Genomic DNA, 19475 nt, shown 5'->3' on the forward strand with positions numbered 1-19475 from the left:
AGTAACGTTCCTCATGACCCTCCACAGCTGACTGATACGAGGGCTGAGTGTCGTTCAGTCACAGGTTCCCCAAGTTCATGTGAAAATACATCCGCTCATAAGACTCTTCTGAAATAACTGCCCCAGTTCAAATGGCCACGTTGGTTTTGGCCACATTGGGAAAACTGTTGAGGCCCGTCTCAGACCGCTCACAAGTGTCCTAACTGTAGCTGACCATCCTTGAGTTCTCATGTGCCGGGTTCTCTCCTAAGCACTTTAATGCATTCTCTCCTTTGAACCCTCCCAACCACCCTCCAAGGCGGTTACTGTTGTCGCAGTCCGTCTGTAAGGACACTGCCCACGGTGGAGAATCACTGGGCTTAGTAAGCGGGGTGACCAGTTCCATTTTCCCTGTGGTCAGAGCAGAGTTCTTAAAGCCCATCAACACTTTGGAATGGGTTTTGTTTAATGTATGGCATCGAGGGAAAGATGGTATTTCTGTTATTAAAAACCACCTTTAAAGTATGTTGATGTTTAAAAGGACCCTATAAACCGTATCTCCTCTGGTAACCGCCCGGGTTTCTGCATTAAGACTTGACTTACCTAAGATTCCATGTTGCAGACGAAAAAGTTTTAAAGTAGTGAATAAATTAAAATTGCTAATGTGTTCACATTTGTTTCATAGGTTTCATGTACAAAATTGTGGGGATATAAAAGGAAAAATTTGAACTCAGTGAAGTGATATTCTTTGGGAACTCCTAGATGTTAGAAATGGCACTGGGCATCGGTTAGCTAACGTTTCTTTCACTTTTTCCCATTTGTTGTATTTGTAGCCTTAGAATCAATGAGTCTGGTTTGGAAGAGAGGGATTTCATTTATGATGTCACTGTGAGAACTGTTGTGAAGATTTTGTAGGAAAATACAGTAATCTGTCGTTTCTTTCCGGTAGTGACGGCTTTAACATCTCTTTGGCTGTGTTTAAGTTCAAGAGCCTGCCACGGCCACGCGGGCCTGGCTTGTGTTTCTAGGAAACAGGGCATGCCAGACCGTGAGATGGGTCCTGAAAGGTTCAAGGTCACTGGTCCAGCCCCCGCCCTGCCCAATGTAGGCATCACCTCTGTCTCTCCTCTCTGGACCTTCATGTAGCAGCCTAACACTGGGGCCAACTTGCCTTTACTCTGTTTTCTATGATGAACACTTGTGGAGAAACTGTGACAAATCCATCGATCCTAATATTTTTATTGTTGGAGTCTTGTTGATTCTCTATGAATAATTTCTATTTGATGGTACTGTGTAGAATTAATACCCACTAGGGATATGTTAATAAAACTATAAATGCATAGTGTAATATAGAATAGCAAGATTTTTTTGTGAACAATTTATATAGAAAAGTAAGTTGTTTTTTAAGTGTTAGGCACATTTCTTTTAGGAACTTAAAATGTTATAAGAGTTTTTTAAACATTTAATATTTTTAATTATAAGAAACATTTGTTACTAGAGCCAATTATTTCAGGTGTTCTAACTGGAGTATTGATTTTATTACCTCATATACCTCTAGAATGCCACATGTTCTGTTGGAGATAAAATTGCACAATAAATGTCAAGTCTCTGTTAAGTGTTTTTGCATCTTTCTCCAATTCATTGAAGAAGCTTTTCTCTGTTGTTTTGGTTTTTTGTTTTGGTTTTTTGGGTGTGTTTTGTTTTGTTTGAAAAGAACTTTATGTCCCCTGAAGCTAAGGCTTTTCTACTTGTCTCTGAATGCCAAGAAAATATTGTACACTTAAAACCCAAGTAAAAGATACTCAAGTTATGTCAGGGAACAGATCAAAAATCATCCAAAAAAAAATCATTCCATCTCGAGACTGAGAGGGACAAGCAGTGATGATGGAGCGTGACATGGAAGCCGAGACAACTTCTGCCCCGTGTTTTGTGTGTTCTCACTGCACACACAACCCATTTCCTACGCAACGGCACCCTTGTATTGGGAAGGGAAAATCCTACAACTGTTACTTATGACCTTTAAAAATGAACAATTGTTGATTGTTTATGGTTTTCGAACAGTAATCTGAGTACAAAATCAAAATAGTTATGGCTAAAGTGGCATGGTTGTGGCTTCCCACGTTTAGTTATTGCATAAAACATGAATCTGACATATCAGCCATTATAGGACGATAAAATGGAGCAAATGTCATTTCATAAATCAGACTAAGAAAAACTAAAAACACTGGTTTCATTTTAGGGAAAATCTGAAGAGATGAAGAGAAGAAGTGAGTTGGGGGAAATTGGAGGGGGAGACAAACCGTGAGAGACTGTGGACTGAGAAACAAACGGGGTTTTGGAGGGGAAGGGGTTGGAGGTAGCGTGAGCCTGGTGCTGGGTATTACGGAGGGCACGTATTGCATGGAGCACTGGGTATGGTGCATAAACAGTGAATTTTGGAACACTGAAAAAAAATAAAATTTTTTAAAAGAGAGGAAAAAAATAAGGGTATGATTTTTTTATCACTAGAAGATGCAACATTTCAACCAGGTGTTTGGATGAAACTAATTTGATCCAATTAATTTCAGTTTCCATTGGAATATCAATTAAAATGGAAGTTAAATTATTTTATTATTCTAAAGCATTAAAGGAGGATCATTAAATAACTTGGGATCTTAAATATTTACAAATATTCAAATGTGCTCAAATATTTTGAGTATTTACCCCAGACACACAAGGTAAAACTTTAGATTTAAATACTTGAAAAAGTATTAGGAACAAATTCATCGAGGTTGCAAAATTTAAGATCAATATTCAAAAATCAATTGTATTTCTACACACCAGCAACAGACAACTTGAAGATGAATTTCAGGACAATTCCATTTACAATAATTTTGGAAAGAATAATATACTTAACAAATTTAATAAGTGCTAGACCTATACACTGAAAACTACAAAACATCAATGGAAGGAATTTTAAAAGATCTAAATGATAATGGAATGCAAAATTTAATATAATATGAAGATGGCAATACTCCTGGAAATGATCTACAGATTTATTGCAATTCCTCTCCAAATCCCAGCAGAATTCTTTGCAGAAATTGAGAAGCTGATCCTAAAATTCATATGAAAATGCAAGGAAGCCAGATAGCCAACAGATAGACATCCTTACATTTACGTTCAATTGGTTTTTAACAAAATGCCAAGACAATTGAATGGGGAAAGAATAGTCTTTTTAACAAATGGTGGTGAGACCACATGATCTCCTCATCAGAAAGAATGCAGTTGGGGGCATGTGGGTGGCTCAGTCTATTAAATGTCGGACTTAGTTGTGGCTCAGATTATGATCTCAGAGTCATGGGATCGAGCCCTACATCACAGTTTGAGCTCAGGGCAGAATCTGTCCCTTTCCCTCTGCACTTCCTCCCACTCACATGTATTTTCTCTCAAAATATATCTTATTAAAAATGCAGTTGGAGGGGTGTTTGGCTGGCTCAGTCGGTAGAGTATGCAGCTTTTGATCTTGCGGTCATGAGTTCGAGCCACATGTTGAGAGTAGAGAATACTTAATTAAAAAAGAATGTAGCTGGACCTTTACCTCAAAACCATATGCAAAAAATAAATCAAAATGGATGATAGACCTAAAGGAAAGAGCTAAAATTGTAGAACTTTCAGAAGAAAACATAGTATTAAATCTTCATGATCTTGGATTAGGAAATAGCATCTTCAATATGAAACCCAAAAACATAAGCAACATCAAAAACAATAGATTAACTAGACTTCATTACTTCTTCATTACTTTTGTGCTTCAGAGAACACAACGAAGAACGAAAGGATGACCCACAAAACTAGGAGAAAATATTTGCAAATCATACAACCTGTTGAGAGACTTGTAGTCAGAATGTATAGAACTCATAACTCAACAATAAAGACATAGCCCAATTAAAAGTGGGCAAAGAATGGATACACATTCTCCAAGCAAGATGTGTAAATGGCCAATAAGCTCACGAAAAGTTGCTCAACATCTTTAGTAGGTAAATGTAAATCAAGCCACAATGAAACACCACCTTCACTAAGATAGCTACAGCGAAAATGACAAATGTTGGCAAGGATATAGAGCTACTGAAACCTTCATACCTTGGCTGGTAGGAATGTAAAATGGTGCAGTCATTTTGAAAGATAGTCTGGCAGTTGCTTGAAATATTAATAGAGTCAACATGTGGCCCAGCAATTCTAGTCAGAGGTATATACTTAAGAGAATTAAAAACGTTGTATACAGATGTTCACATTATCCTTGATAATGGCCAAAAGGTGGGAACAACTCCAATGTCTGTCAATTGATGAATGGATAAATAAAACGTGGCGTTAAAAATAATTTTTTTAAACAGTGTAATGTGTAGCCACACAACAAAATATTATTCAGCCATAGAGAAAGAGTGAAACAGCAACACCTCCTACAACAGGAATGGACCCAGGAAGAATGAAAGAAGCCAGACAAGGCCACAAGTCTAGGGTTCCATTTATAGGAACTATTCTGAATAGTCAAAATACCAGGTCGGTCAATTTTAAAGATTTTTTAAAATTTATTTTTTATTTATTTCTTTATTTTTAGGTCGGTCAATTTTAGAGTATGCTGCTCAGCACACGGGTTACATAATGAAGGAAGCAAACGTATCGTGTTACAATCCCTATAAGGTTGATTATCCTTCACACAGTAGATGTACGGAGAGCCCGACGTGCCTGGCACTGTATCAAGCATCACGTCCCAAGAACCAAAGTAGTAGTACCACCCGTGGCCTCTCAAAGTACATGCGTTCAGGGAAAGTTTGGTTTGCATGGGATTTATGGTACTCCCGAGACTTTGTGGAATTCGTCTTGTTTTCTCTTTTCCTCCTCCTCCCCCCTTTCAAGCTGCTGTGCAGACCTCACATAGACACAGTCCCCGTCGTACACGCCTGGGGTTTCAGGCAGTCCGTCGGCAAGCAGATGGCCCTGTCCATTTGAGGAGTGTTTAATAAAGACGTTTGGTAAGAAGGTCTGGGCAGGATGGACTGCAGTTCCGAGGGAGAGGGCAGTGTCCAGACCCAGTGCCCTCAGGGGGTTGTCAGTAGCCTGGAAGGGGAGGCCGAGTGAGTGGTTGGCGGCACTGGGATTAGAGAGGGCTGGGTGGGGAAGGCTCCTCACCAGGAAACACAACCCCCACGTAAGAAGCACCGTTAGAGTTGGCAGTGCCCGCGGGGAGGGAGCCGGAGGAATCAGCGCCCTGATCTCCCTCCTTTTTTCCATCTCCTGCTGCTGCTCCCTTCTAGCTGATAGCATCCGAAAACCAGAAGGCAGGGAACCCATTTTTGTCCACCCAAGTCAGCATCCTGGGACACTGAGCCGGTGGAGAAAGGAGAAAGGGAAGGTGAGAGGCACAACGGCTATAATCACCGAGACTAGTCTGATGGCCCTAAGAGCTCTTTGGTTCCACCTCACGGGAATCCTGAGCGCTGATGTCTTTCCGTAAATGACCTCGTAATTCTTAGCAAATTGGAATAGTTGATATTTACTTAGTAGGTTAAGTGTTTGACTGACATGATCACACGGAGTCTTCTTCATGAGTCTATGAGGTAAGGTAACATTGTCCCCACTCTACGGAGGAGTAAACTGACACTTAGAAGTTCCCAAGATTACAGAGCTAGTCGAGCGGAGTGGTGAGGCCAAAGCACCCATCCAGGCAGTCCGAACGCATGTAAGAAGCAAAGGCCTTACCTGGTTCAGTAAAACTTATCTTTGAAGGTAGTATCTGGAAGCTTTCTGAGACTGCGTGAAAAAATTGCATCAATGAGGGTAAGACAGCAACTATCTCTTACCTCTACAAAGCTTGGCTGGTCAAACTATAAACTTGCTCTATTCGGTCTGAGAAGACCACCGCATGAAACCCTGAAAAGAAGGCACAGAGGAATATTAGTGCAATTCTGGGTCCTTGGTGAGGCTGGGCTCTGCTTCCGTCCTAAAGCTCATTAGAGACACAGAGTCTCTGCTAACAGCCTTCTGGATTCATTGGTCTTGATGTTGAAGAAACAATGCTTCAGTCAATCAGTCATCAATAAGGTGGCATGAAATACGTCTAAAATAGAATCTGAGTCTTTGTACTTACCAAATGTCAAATTTTAATAAATTGGCTTATGCAGTGGTTTTGAAATACAGCTTTCAAGAGAAACGCTCGTTTTCATTTCCCAAAAATTTATAGACCAGCTTGATCCTGATCTTTTTTTGCTTTCTTTAGTCATAAAAATCAAAATTCATCAAAACATAAAAATATTAAAGAATACCACTAATGAAAATGAAATATAACAAACAGTAGGCTGTGTGTTGAAGAGCAGTATAGGGGCCAGAACAAGGAACGATAAATACTGGCAGTTTTTTAAAACCTAGGGTCCTCTTCCCAACAACGAGAGACGAAAAACAGAGACTCTCCAGCTTCTGCCTGATTCTGAGGAGAAATTCAGGCCTTGGGGAGATAGGAGGAACAGAGGTATGAAATGTCTTCTACTATGTATTTTTATTTTTTTTTTTTTGTATCAATGACAATGATTCATTCTCCTTCCTGGCAACACAGAAGCATTTTCAATTCAATTGGGAAAAAAAAAAAAAAAAAACATAATAATGTGTTTGATTGTGGGTTGTATTGTGTTTTCTATTAGCATTTCGTGCTAAATAATTACCCTTTTGGTTTCTGGTGTATTTTTGGATAGACTGGTTTTCTGTGGCTGAAGAAGGATGTCAAAGCCAAAACTAGGTACGTGATATATGAAATGTATGATAGCTCTGGAATTCGTAAAGACTGGGAACTCTGTCACATTTCTCTTTAGGGATATTTAATGGGGAAAATTATCATCAATCTCCAAGGAACCATAAACATTTGCTTAATGAAGAAGGGTCTAATCCTGGTGAAAAGTATAAAAGAAGCCTTTTCCCTGAAATCTCATTAATAATTGAGAAGTTAGTTACAGATAGAAGGAATTTAAAGATCTTCTGATCAAACAGGCAATTACCATCACTTAAGGAAAAGTAAGGCCCAGAAAATTCTACTAGCTTGAGTTCATGCACGTATTTACTAGCAGTGCCTAAATGAATATCAAAATAATGCATTGCCCTAGAATCGTGGTTTTACAACCACTTGTGCACATTTCTTACTGGGGTCTCCCTTTTTTGCCTTGGCTGCCAGGAAGCTCAGTGTTAAGTTGTATCTCCATTGTATGTTCCCACAGCTCAGCTTTTCTGATATGCTTATTCTCTACCACCGTCAACCACCTTTTCTATTCTTGTCTTTGCATTTATCTTTGAAAGTTTATTGTAACAGTGCTTTATTATAAAAAGCTATCTCTGTCTGAAAATAGGTGAATTCCACATAGTAAGTATATTAGAATGCTTCCTGGAATATCAATAGTAGTGTTCAAAATCTAACTTCAGAAATAGGACACCACCTCTACCCCTTCCTGTCACCATTGCCCCTGTGCCTGCCCCACATTCACAAAAATATTGCAGACTCTTTTTCAACTTATCCACAGGATCTGTCTTCTCAACCTTGATGTCACTTCCTCATCAGGGTTCTGTCCCCTCTGCCTGCAATGAGGGTAAGAACCTGACAGATGAGGTAAAGTGAGGCACTTGCCCAGAGGTACAGACGTGTGATGTCCAGAAGACCTGATTTCTTCCCTCTCTGGGATCCTACCTACGAGCCTTTGAGTAGAGCACACTCAAGTGTCTGTTGTCTGACAGGAGCTGGAAGTAACTTCAGGAGAACCAGCTGTGGTTTTAAGCTACCAAGATCTCAGGTTTAATTTGTAAGTGCAGCAGAACTTAGTCTACGGTTGACTCATATTACAAGAGTGACACTAACACTTTTGAGTCAGGACCCCTCTGAGAATCCTATAAAAACCATAATCCTATTAAAAAAATCCCATAAAAACTCTCCCTAGATGAATAAACATCTGTCCAGGACATTCCCAGGAATCCTTGACTCACCTAAAGCTTATCTGTGGTCTCAGTGTTAAGAACTCTTAATCTAGAACCTTCTCTCCTGCTCAGAACCACCTTTTCCTTGATAGCTTATCTTACAGTTCTTCATCTGAGAGCACTTGTTGGCTACCTAGGAAAGACTTCAGAGTTAAACATATTGCTCTAAAATATTAAAATGAAATGGCTAGTTTATTAGTCTGGAAAGGGAGTATTAGAAAGACAAATGGATGAGCCATTTTCAAAATGAAAATTCCAGGGGCACCTGGGTGGCTCAGTGGGTTAAAGCCTCTGCCTTCGGCTCGGGTCATGATCCCAGGGTCCTGGGATCAAGCCCTGCATGGGGCTCTCTGCTCAGCGGGGAGCCTGCTTCCTCCTCTCTCTGCCTGCCTCTCTGCCCACTTATGATCTCTGTCAAATAAATAAATAAAATCTTTAAAAAAAAATGAAAATTCCACTATTAAAAAAGCATTGTGCTACATCATTATTGAAACAAAGCAGCTTTGCTCCCCCGTGAGACCCTAAAAATGAATGGATGAACCCTCTCAAAATTCTGCCACGCTTCAGTCTGGTGGGTTCTTTAATATTAAAAACTTGATGGTATACTAATGAAAATATTTCTAAAGGAATATTTTTGAAGGACAATTATTCTGTGCCAGAAACAATCCTTCCCATTTTGTTAGCCAGACAGACCTGCCCATCTACGTTGCAGGCAGGCTCTCGCGGCAGACTCAGCCGCCCACATCATTCCCCGCATGGCCCTGCCCTCCCTCCCTCCCCTTGCTCTAATCAGAAAGGCAAATGGAGCCGTTTGAGTGCCTCTACTCTGTGCAGCCGTATCTGTTCAGCGAGCAGATGTTTCTATTGCCTAGGTACTAAGTGCCTAACCATGAAAATACTCGGGGAGAATATTTCAAATCCAGCCACTCAAATCCGTTCCTAAAATAAAGCTACTTTTACAAACAAGTAACCAGATAATGATCCAATGCTTTGAAAAATCATCGCTTTTTGTCTCTTACCGCTCTGGTTCTTACCCAACAACTAACAAAAGCTAGCTTTAGTTCCATCTCCCTTTTGAGCTACCTGAAGCCAAATGCCCCTTTAGTTTCACGTTTCCTTTTCTTTTTCTTGTTCCTTTTTTTCTTTTGTAAGCATGTATTGTGTGGTATGGGCTAGGCCCAGGTGAGCCGTCAGTCCTAGGCCCTGCCCTGGGGTGTCCAGTTCCCTCGGACCTGAGAAAAGATAGGCTATGAAGCAAGAGAACTGTGATCCTTTGAGGACCACACAATGGCGGCTTTCCCACCAGCGGCAGCTGGGCACTGGGCTCCAGCCCGCAGACTGTAGTTGGAGGAAATCGGTAATAGTCCCTGCGAGATCTGGTCTTGTGAGACAGGGAAGTGGGTTCCCGAGGCACGTGGCGTGGCTCAGTTTCTCCAGGACACAGATCACGATGAATGTGGTAGGATCTGGGTGTGCCCCTTACATGCTATGGGTCACATGGGTTAGAGTTAGAGTATAGAGTTGTCCACACCCGGGATGCCTGGCTGGCTCAGTCGGTGGAGCATCTGACTCTTGGTTTTGGCTCAGATTGTGATCTCTGGATCCTGGCATGGAGCCCCGCCTTGGGCACCACACTCAGCACGCAGTCTGCTTGGGGTTCTCTCTCTGTCCCCTCCCCACTCACACATACTCTCTCTCTCTCTAAAATAAATAAAAAATTTTTTAAAAGTTGTCCACACCCATTTGTTAATGGAGTGCCTGACGTGTTTTCTTCTGAAATCCTATGGTTAAAGCCTGCGTTATAACAAAAATCCCTAGTTGAATCTTTACTCTTAAAAATTATTGTTCTTTTAGCAGAGGGGAAAGGAAAGAATGAGTAACTTTCAAAATAATTGCAGGAGACAGCCCTTCCTACTCAAGAGACTACACTAGAAATATCTTGTGAAAAAGAAATTGCTTGGGTCCGAGCATGCTAAAGTTGAAAAAACCGTTTTATTACTCAACTGTATTACTTATTGTCAACTTCTGGCTCAGTGGCTTTGTGATAGTTTCAAAGTCTTCGGTCTGCTTGGTAAAAGAAAAAATAGCTATTCCCACTGAATTTGTGGATAACAGTGAAAAGCCACATGAACATCCTGGAAATTTGAAAGAAAAACAAGAGGCATCACCGTGGTAATAATACCCAGGGTGCGGTGGGGGTGGCCAATGTCATCCTGTTATCTAACAGGTCATGCTGTTGCTTCCATAGAACTTAGGATGACATTATAATTACATATTTGTGGGATTCTTTGTATCATTTGTACCCCTTAGAAGAGTTTTAGCTCTATGATGTCAGGGGACACAATTTTTTTTTTTTTTTTGCCTTTTTATATTTTCTTAACCTAGCGCAGTAGCTGGCATATTGTATGGAGCTCCAAAATAGTTTTTAACATGTTAGTGTCCTGTGCTTATATATATGTATATACATAGATGATGAACACAGCAAAAAGCTCGCAAAGATCTGAAGAGATTTGTGGAAAATAACTTAAGTTGTCCTAACCGTGGTTGGTGAGGCAATGGTGTACAGCCGCAGTGTTGGTTGCTTATGCCTTCTCGTCCCACTCCCTCATTGTAGAGAATCTAGGCATGGCCCCACCTGTGATGGAGAGTGAAGACAGACAGGAAGACACTCAAGAAATCATCCTATGTACCTTCCCTGTCATTTGAAGAGAATACGTTTTGGCTAAATAGGCATGCAAAAATTTCAATGTCAATCGTATGCACAAATGGTGAACACATAGGTTTAGTTCTCCAAATTATTCTACACACCCAAGAAGCTAGAATGCACACATGCACACAAGACAGCAATGTCTGGGCATTCAATAAAATGCACAAGCCTTGGAAGACCCGGAACCCGGATGGAAGTCCCAGCCCCAGGACATACCAGGTGAGTCACTTTGGGCAAGTCATTTAAAGCTCTCTGAGTTTTCCTTTCCTGATTTGTAAAATGATAGCTACCTCTTTGAGTTCAAATAAGAATTAAAGCTGACATCTTATTTGTGTTTTGTCTCTTCTTTGTTCCTTGTTTACTGCCTTGTTTTGGATTATTTATTATGATTCCATTTTATCTTCATTCTTGGATTGTTATTAGCTGTACCTCTTGATCTGTGTGCATGTGCGTGCTAGCGGTTGCTCGATGATTTACGATCTACCTCTTTAACTTATCACAGTCTGCCTTAAAATAAAGTCATACCACTTATGAACAGTGCAAGGATCTTACAACAAGACCCCTCCATTTCTCTCTTCCTGTCCTTCTGACTATTGCTGTCATCTATTTTAATTCTATGTTTTATGAGTTTTTAATTTGATTCCATTTTGGTCAAAGAACATACTTTTGTAAGATACAAATCTTTTTTATCTTTATTGACGTGTGTTTTATGGCCAAGCATATGGTGTTTCTTGGTAAATATTCCAAGTGCGCTTCAAAAGAGTGTGCATTTCTGTTTTGGGGTGGAAGGTCCTAGAAATGTCAAGTAGGTCAAGTTAGTTGATAGTGTCGTTCACATCTTCTATGTACTTACTGGTTTTGGGTCTCCTTCTATTGATTATTGTGAGAGGGGTGCTGTGTGAGTTTATCTGTTTCTCCTTCCAGTTCTATCAGTTTTTCTCCGTGTATTTTGAAGCTCTGCTTTTAGATACATAAATGCTTGGATTATTTTGACCTCTTGGAGTATTTACCCCTTTGTCATTAAGAAATAACTTTCATTATCCCTGCTGATAATGTTTATTCTGGAATCTATGTTGTCTGATATTAATATGCCTATTCCAACTTTCTTTTGGTTGGTGTTACTGTGATATAGCTCATCCCATCCTATTACACTTCACCTATAGGAATCTTTATAATTACAATGGATTTCTCATCGGCATCATATAGCTGGGTCTTACTTTTTTTAAAAGATTTTATTTATTTATTTGACAGAGATTACAAGTAGGCAGAGAGGCAGGCAGAGAGAGAGAGGAAGGGAAGCAGGCTCCCCACTGAGCAGAGAGCCCGATGTGGGGCTCGATCCCAGAACCCTGGGATCATGACCTGAGCCGAAGGCAGAGGCTTTAACCCACTGAGCCACCCAGGCACCCCTGGGTCTTACTTTTTTATCTAATGAGACAATCTCTGCCTTTCATGGAAATATTTGGACCATTTTACATTTATTGTGATCATCGATATAGTTCAGTTTAAATCTACCATATTGCTATTGGTTTTTCTGTCTCATCCCTTTTTTTTTTTCCTTTCTGCTGTTTGTGTATCCTTTATAATTCCATTTCATGTCTTTTGTAAGCTTATTAGCTGTACCTCTTTGTTTTCTTTTTTTAAGGTTGCTTAACAGGTTAGAGTATGTATCTTCAACTTATCACAATCTGCCTTCAGGTAATGTAATTTCTCTGCAGGTGTAAGAACCTCACAATAGGATACTGTTTCTTCTCTGCTAGTATTTGTGCTTTTGTTGCTATATGTTTTATTTTTTATTTAAAGTTAGTTAATTAACATATAGTGTATTATTAGTTTCAGAGGTACAGTTTAGTGATTCGTCAGTTTCATATAACACCCAGTGTTCATTCCATCAAATGTCCTTAATGCCCATCACCCAATTACCCCTTCCCCTCACCCCCCTCCCCTCCAGCAACCCTCAGTTTGTTTCCTAGAGTTAAGAGTCTCTTATGGTTTGTTGCCCTCTCTGATTTCATTTTATTTTATTTTTTCTTACCTTCCCCTTGTTGCTATATATTTTAATTCCACATTTGATATACACCCTGTAACACAATATATAATTATTTTTACTTTAAGCCATCAACTATCCCTTAATTTTAAAAATAAGGAAACATTTTTACATTTGCTCACTTTTTTCAGTGCTTGTCATTCCTTTCTGTAGATCCAGATTTCCATCTGTTTTCATGTTCCTCTGCCTGTGGGACTTGTTCTGAATTTTCTTGTAGTGGAGGCCTGCTGCTTGAAGAATTCTTCCAGCTTTGTGTGTCTTAAAGCTTCTTTATTTCACCTTTATTTTTATAAGAGATTTTTACTGTGTATAGAATTCTAGGTTGAGGGGCACCTGGGTGGTTCAGTGGGTTAAGCCTCTGCCTTCGGCTCTAGGTCATGATCTCGGGGTTCTGGGATCGAGCCCCATGTCGGGCTCTCTGCTCGGCAGAGAGCCTGCTTCCTCCTCTCTCTCTCTATCTGCCTGCCTCTCTGCCTACTGTGATCTCTGTCTGTCAAATAAATAAATGAAGTCTTAAAAAATTAAAAAAAAAAAAGAATTCTAGGTTGAGAATTTTTTTCTGTTAGCATTTTAAAGATGTCTGCCCATTTTCTTTTGGCTTGCATAGTTTCTGATGTGAAGTTTTCTATATTTCTTATTTAAGTATCTCCAATCTAAAGATCTTTGTATATATGTGTCCTTCCCTCCTCCCCACCCCCGGCTATTTTAAGATTCTTTATCACTGTTTTTTCAAGTTTGATTATGACACGACTTGGTATAGTTTTATTTATTCTACTTGGGGTTTGTTAAACTAATTGGATCTGTGGGTTTTTTTCATCATATTTGGAAATTTTTTCAGTCATTTTTTCAAACATATTTTCTGTCCTCCTTTCTTTCTCCTCTCTCCTCTGGCACTCCAAGTCCATGTTATAGAAGGCAAAATAATGGCTCCTTGAAGATGTCTACATCCTAACCCCCATGATCTGTGAATATGTTATGTTACATGACATGGGGACCTTAAGAAGGGAGATGACCCTCGATTATCTTGGTGGGCCCAATGTAATCACAAGTATCTTTAGATGTGGAAAAGAGAAAACCAAAAAATAAAAACTGAACAAGGGAGCATAAGAGAGAGTCAGAGTGGTGAGATGTGAAGGTCTGACTCACTGTTGCTGGTTCTGAAGCTGGAGGAAGGAGACCATGAGCCAAGAACTACAGGTGGCCTCTAGAAGCTTGGAAAGGCAAAGAAAGGATTCTAGAGCCTCCAGAAAGAAATGCAGCCCTGTCAACACCAGTAAGACCTTAGCTAGACTTCTAACCTAACTTCTAACTTCTACAGTAAGGTAATAGATTTGTATTGCTTTAGGCCTCTGAGATTGTGGTAATTAGTTAGAGCAGCCACAGCAAACTCATACAAACATATATTAGGATGCCTGATATTGTCCCAGAGGTCACATGGATTCTGTTTATTTTTCTCTCCCTGTGCTTTATTTTGGATAGCATATATTACATCAAATTCACTAATCTTTTTTTTTTTCGCAGTATCAAATCTACTATTACTCCCATCCTGTGTATTTTTCTCTTCTGATATGGTATTTTTTAAAAAATTTCTTCAATATACACACACACATATTCTTTTCTCTTCCACACACTTTATTTCTTGAATATATATATATTCATTCACAACAGCCCTCAATATGTTCACATTTTCATTTACATTCCTGAACAGATCTATATTTAGATAGCTGTCCTATGTCCTTTTCTGCCAATTTCTTCATCTCTGTCATTTCCAGAGCTGTTTCTATTGATTGATTTTTCTCCTAGTTATGGGTCATCTTCTCCTGCTAGGAATTATTGATTGGATGCTAAACGCTGTGAATTTTACGTTGACTTGCTGAATCTTGTTGGATTCTTTTATAAAGTGTTGGATTTTGTTCTAGTGTGCAATTAAGTTACTTGTAGATCAGTTTGATTCTTCTTTTTTTTAAAAGATTTATTAATTTATGCATTTATTTATTTGAGGGGGGGAGGGGCAAAGGGAGATCATCTCAAGCAGAATCCCCACTGAGCATGGAGCCCAACAGGGGCCTCAATCTCATGATCCATGAGAGCATGACTTGAGCCAAAACCAAGAGTTGGACACTTAACCAGTTAAGCTACTGAGGTGCCCCAGTTTGATTCTTCTGAGGCTTGTTTGGGCTTTGCCATGGTAGATCCGGGGAAGCCTTTACTCTAAAATAATTTAACCTCACAGAGGTGTGGTCCTTCCAAGGACTCCCCCAAATTTCCTGTATATGGTAACTTTTCTCCATTCTGACTGATGGAAAAACAAACTCTTCCAGCTTGGTGGGAATTGTTAGGTCTACTGATTCCCAATTGTTGTTTCCCGTTTTGAGATTTCCCCACACGCGTGCAGAGGTAAGTACTTAACCAAAGACGTGAGGGAATATGACACATGACAGATGTGGCTTTCTCTCTGTACCTCCATTGTCCATTATAATCTGCTTGACAGGTTCTCTCTTCCTTGAACGCCAGTTTCAGCTCAACTCAAGAAGCTCTCCAAGCTCTGTTTGACGTATCCATGTCTGTGCTGCAGCCTAAAAACCTGCTGTCCAATGTCTTAAAACAGTGCTCGCCTCACATAATTTGTCTGGTTTTCTAGTTGCTTTCGCCAGAAGATAATTCCCATAGCAGGTAATTCATCATGGACAGAAGTGAAGGGATATTTAAAGAATTAAATGATATGTAAAAATACCTAGCAAGAAGGCACTCAATACGTGATTATATTAATCAGTGAATTATTTGAATTACCTTTAATAATGATAGTAATAATATCGGCTATGTTTAAATAGGCTCTTACTAGGTCTGAAACAATGTAGTATTTTACATCCGATATCTTATTTAATCCCTATTCAGTTGGATAATACTAGCATCACTATTTAATAGATAAGAAAACTGAAGCAAAGTAAGTGAAGCAACTTGCCTAAAGTTACATATAGTAGGTAACAGAGTCCGAATTTGAACCCTAATATACCTCCAAAACACAGGCTGTATGACCTCAAGTATGGTGCATTTTACATTTGTAAGAATACTTAGAATGAGTCAAGTTGGTAAAATAATGAGACTGACTTCTTTAACCAACAAACCAGAATTTATAACTTCGGGTGAGCATTATTCTTCATATTACTAATTACCTTGAAAGGGCACAAACTTATTTTAAAAATATTTGTAGCACAGTTAGGGTTTCTCTTACAAAATGAACTGATGAGCCACAAACACAACCTAAATTTTTAACCCAAATGGTGTTCTTTACTTTTAACCCGAAATAATAACCAGCTTACTCATCCACTATATTCATCAGTCTTATATCCAACTAGTTTTGGCTGCTTCCAAAAAAGTCAAAATTATCCTCAAAAGATAAAGATATCCATCATTTTTTGAAGGCTACTTTAAAAGATGGATGACAACTTCGCTAGTTAACTCTCAAGCAAGTGTTGGCAGCATTGTTTGAATAATGCTATAGCCTCACAAGGGATTATTTTTTTTAAAGATTTTATTTATTTATTTGACAGAGACCACAAGTAGTCAGAGAGGCGGGCAGAGAGAGAGCGGGGGGAAGCAGGCTCCCCACTGAGCAGAGGGCCCGATTCGGGGCTCGATCCCAGGACCCTGAGATCATGACCTGAGCCAAAGACAGAGGTTCAACCCACCGAGGCACCCAGGTGCCCCAACAAGGGATTATTTTTAAAAGAACACTTAGTTGGTCTTTAATATTTATTTAAAATACTGACATTTATTTAAAATATTGACATTATTTATGGCCATACTTTTTTTTTAATGTTTCAAGTTTTTATTTAAATTCTAGTTAGTTAACATATAATGTAATAGTTTCAGGAGTAGAACTGAGTGATTCGTCACTTACATATAACATCCAGTGCTCATCGCAGGTGCCTCCTTAATACCCATCACCCCGTTAGCCCATCCTCCCGCCCATTCCAGATTTACTCCAAGAAATCAACTAGGTAAGAAATGTATTCCTTTATATGAGAATTCATAGTGATCTTTCTTTCTAAAAGTGTGTCAGTTTTACAACCACAGTAACTACCAATATTTTTTTGGAGATACATCTATTGAAAAAAAATTGGATATTCCTGTGCCAGTAGGCTGCATATCCAAACATCAGAAAATAATCTTAGTCCTTGATAGTCAAAGTGTAGTCCATGAGCCAGCACCTTCAGAATTAATTACCTATAAGCCTGTTAGGAACAGAGAATCTCAGCCCCACTTGCAAACCTCCTGAATCAGAAAATCTGCATTAACAAGATTTCCAGGTGATTTGTATGCAGGTTAAAATTTAAGAAATGGCTCCAGCTGATTCTATGAAGAGACAAGGTAAGTTATAATGCCAATGAAACAACTAATGAAGATAAGGAAAGGATAGAATAGTTAGTGAAGACTATCTTTATTAGGGAGAAAGTTAATTCTACAGTGAAATTTTAGAAATGTAAATCTTTAAGAGAACTTTAGCCAAATTTAGTTAGACCAGAGATGAGTATCAAAAAATTAAATAACTGAACCGTAAAACTTCTAGAAGAAAACATAGGTGGTAAGCTCTTTGACATCAATCTTGGTGATAACTTTTTGGATCAAACTCCAAAAGCAAAGGCAACAAAAGCAAAAATAAACAAGTGAGGGTACAAACTAAAAAGCTTTTGCACATCAACAGAAACCATTAATGAAATGAAAAGGCAACCTACCGAATGGAAGAAAATATTGCAAATCACACATCTGATAAGGGGTTAATATCCAAATTATCTGAAGAACTCATAAAACTCAATAGCAAAAAAAATCCTAGCAATTCCATTTAAAAATGGGCAAGGGATCCGAACAGAAATTTTTCCAAAGACATCTAAATCACCAAGGGGATCCCCGGGTGGCTGGTCAGATGAGCAATTTAGTGTGGGACACTTGATTTCTGCTTAGGTCACGATTTTGAGATTAAGCCCACCTCAGCCGATCTCAAGCCCACCTCAGCACCGGAGCTCATTGTGTTGGGTGGAGTGGAGTGGATGCTGTTGGAGATTCTTGCCTTCTACCCATCCCTCTGCTTGCACATGCGCTAATAAATAATAAATCTTAAAAAAAAAATAAATGGGAACACCTGGGTGCCTCAGTTGGCTAAGTGGCTGCCTTCGGCTGGGGTCATGATCCCAGGGTCCTGGGATGAAGACCTGCATCAGATTCCCTGCTCAGAAGGAAGCCTGCTTCTCCCTCTCCCTCTGCCTGCCGCTCTGCCTACTTGTGCTCTCTATCAAATAAGTAAATAAAATCTTTAAATAAAAAAATAAATGGCCAACGAACACATAAAAATGTGCTCCACATCACTTATCATTAGGGAAATACAAATAAAAAAATCACAAGATAACAGCTCATACCTGTTAGAAGACTATTATCATAATCCAATTAAAAATGGGCAGAAGACATGAAGAGATATTTCTCCAAAGAAGATATACAGATGGCCAACTGACACATGAAAAGATGCTCAACATCGCCCATCATCAGGGAAATGCAAATCAAAACACAATGAGATACCACCTCAGACCTGTCAGAATGGCTAAAATCAACAACAGAAGAAACAACAGGTGATGGAGAGGATGGGGAGAAAGGGGCCTCATGTACTGTTGGTGGGAATGCAAACTGATGCAGCCACTGTGGAAAACAGCATGGAGGTTCCTCAAAAAGTTAAAAATAGAGCTACCCTATGACCCAGCAATTGCACTACTAGGTATCTACCCAAAGAATACAAAAATACTAATTCAAAGGGATACATGCAATCCAATGTTTATAGCAGCATTATCTACAATAGCCAAATTATGGAAACAGCCCAGGCATCCATCGAATGATGAATGGATAAAGATGTTACACACAACACACACACACACACACACACACACATACTTGAATAGTGTTCAGTCATAAAAAGAATGAAATCTTGGGACGCCTGAGTGGCTCAGTCATTAAGCATCTGCCTTTGGCTCAGGTCACGATTCCAGAGTCCAGGATCAAGCCCCACATTGGGCTCGCTGCTCAGTGGAAAGCCTGCTTCTCCCTCTCCCATTCACACTGCTTGTGTTCCCTCTCTTGTTGTCTCTCTCTCTCAAATAAATAAATAAAATCTTTTTAAAAAATGAAATCTTGCCATTTGCAATGACATGCATGGACTTTGAGGGCATTATGTGATGTGAAATAAGTCAGAGAGAAAAAGACGAATACTGCTATAATCTCACTTATGTGGAATCTTAAAAAACAACACAAAACAGCTCACAGACACAGTGAACACAGCAAACAGATTGATGATTGCCAGAGGCAGGGGTAAGGGTGGGAGAAGTGAGTGAAGGAGGTCTAAAGGTACAGACAGATTTTCAGTTATAAAATAAATAAGTCATGGGGAAGTAATATATAGCATAGTGACTACAGTTAATAATACTGTTCTGCATATTTGAAAGTTGCTAAGAGATCAGATTTCCGAAGTTCTCATCATAAGAAAAACTATGTGAGGTGATGGATGTTAAGTAGATTTGTTGTGGTAATCATTTTGCAATGTATCAAATATCAAATTATTATTCTATACACCTGAAACTAATATGTCAATTATACCTCAATGAAGTAAAAAACTTAAGTAAATGACTTATGAGAAAATTGAATCCCTTTCATCTGAAAACACTGCCAGACTTTGAGGGGGTAGTCCTATTGCAAAACTAGGCCTGTGCTCAGGACACA

Source organism: Lontra canadensis, unplaced genomic scaffold (genome assembly GCF_010015895.1).
Source record: "Lontra canadensis isolate GAN:19392208 unplaced genomic scaffold, GSC_riverotter_1.0 scaffold1, whole genome shotgun sequence".
In the NCBI taxonomy this organism is placed as follows: domain Eukaryota; kingdom Metazoa; phylum Chordata; class Mammalia; order Carnivora; family Mustelidae; genus Lontra; species Lontra canadensis.